Source organism: Gorilla gorilla, chromosome 16, assembly GCF_029281585.2.
Source record: "Gorilla gorilla gorilla isolate KB3781 chromosome 16, NHGRI_mGorGor1-v2.1_pri, whole genome shotgun sequence".
NCBI lineage: Eukaryota > Metazoa > Chordata > Mammalia > Primates > Hominidae > Gorilla > Gorilla gorilla.
This window is the reverse complement of record NC_073240.2, coordinates 31,824,049-31,826,132: the sequence shown is the minus strand read 5'-3', so window position 1 is coordinate 31,826,132 and position 2,084 is coordinate 31,824,049.

The following is a 2,084-nucleotide window of genomic DNA, read 5'->3' as shown; positions in this document are numbered from 1 at the left end:
GGCCATTTGCATGATGTTGATCTTCCTACCCATGAGCATGGAATGTTCTTCCATTTGTTTGTATCCTCTTTTATTTCCTTGAGCAGTGGTTTGTAGTTCTCCTTGAAGAGGTCGTTCACATCCCTTGTAAGTTGGATTCCTAGGTATTTTATTTTCTTTGAAGCAATTGTGAATGGGAGTTCACTCATGATTTGGTTCTCTGTTTGTCTGTTATTGGTGTATAAGAATGCTTGTGACTTTTGCACGTTGATTTTGTATCCTGAGACTTTGCTGAATACTGGGGCTTGTTGTGGGGTGGGGGGAGGGGAGAGGGATAGCATTAGGAGATATACCTAATGTTAAATGACGAATTAATGGGTGCAGCACACCAACATGGCACATGTATACATATGTAACAAACCTGCACGTTGTGCACATGTACCCTAAAACTTAAAGTATAATAAAAAAATAAAATAATAAAACATTTGCTATTTATAGACAAGTTTATTATTATTATTATTTTACATAAAAACCCAAAATAATCTGAAGACAACACATTTAGAACTGTTAACTGAGTTTGGGTTATCAGTTTCTGGATTCAAGCTCAACATATAAAAATCAATAGTGTTTCGACACATCACCAGCAATTAGTAATTTAATCTTTATTCATTTTCTAATGACTTTCCATTCTTTATGTGATCAGAGTTCTGATCTATGTTATTTTTCTTCTTGCTGAAAAATATATTTTAACATTTCTTGCAAGGCAGGTCTACTGGTGACAAATTCCCTCAATTTTTGTTTGTCTGAGAAAGTCTTTATTTCGCCTTCATTTATAAATAATAAGTAAACTAGGTACAGAATTCTAGGTTGGTGGAGTTTTTTTCCTTTAAACATTTTAAGTATTTTACTTCAGATTCTTCTCACTTGCATGTTTTCTGAGGAGACGTCTGATGTAATTCTTATCCTTGTTGATCCATAGGTGTTTGTTGCTGTGTTTTGTCCTCTGACTTCTTTTCAAGATCTCCTCTTTGTCTTTAGTTTTCTGCCATTTGAAAATGATATGCCTACATATCAGTTTTTTGGTATTTCTCCTGCTTGGTGTTCTCTGAACTTTTTGGATCTATGGTTTAGTGTCTATTTTTAGTTTTGGAAAATTCTCAGTCATTACTACTTCAAATATTCTCTTTCTTCTCTGTCTGGTGATGTTTCTCCTTTTGTAATCGTTTAACGGTTTTTGGATATTTTGTTCTATCTTTTCCAGTGGTTCTCTTTGCATTTTAGTTCTGGAAACTTCTTTTGGAATTTCCTCCAATTCACTGGTTCTGTTCTTGGCCATTTCCACTCTGTTGATAAGCCTGTCAAAGACATACTTCATCTCTGTTATAGAGTTTTTAACTCCTAGATTTATTTTTGATTCATGGAGTTTCCATATTTCTGATTACATCAGTTATCTGTTCTTGCATGGTGGCTGCTTTTTCCATTAGAGCCATCACATTTTAATCATAGTTGTTTAAATTTCTAGTCTGATAATTCCAAATTCCCTGCCATATCTGAGTCTGGTTCTGATACTTTCCTCTGTCTTTTCAAACTATATTTTCTTTCTCTTTTCATGTGCCACATAATTTTTTTCATTGAAAGCCAGACATCGTGTGGTAGATAAAAAGAACTGAAGTAAATAGGCCTTTGTGTGAGGCTTTATGTTTATCTGGTTAGGGGTTAGGCTATGTTTATAGTATGCTATAGCCGCAGAACCTAGCAGAACCCCTGGAGGTAAAACTCATGAAAATATGAGTTCCCTTCCCCCAAGAATGGGCATCCCTTGAGTTTTTATCTCTCAAGTTTGTCCATAGCAACTTTAACTCTGAGATTGTCGTCTAGCAACTCATCAATGACAGTTTAGTTTTCCTACCCTGGTACTCGCTGTAGTGTTAGTTTCTGCTCCAGGGTTTTTGCTTTTAGGATATACGTGGGCTGAAAGTGAAGGGTTGGAAAAGGATATTATATGCAAGGAGTAATCAAAAGAGAGCAGGAGTGGCTATATTTATAGCAGAAAAAGTAAGCTAAGTTAAAAACTGTTATATAAGACCAAAAAGGTCATTACGTAA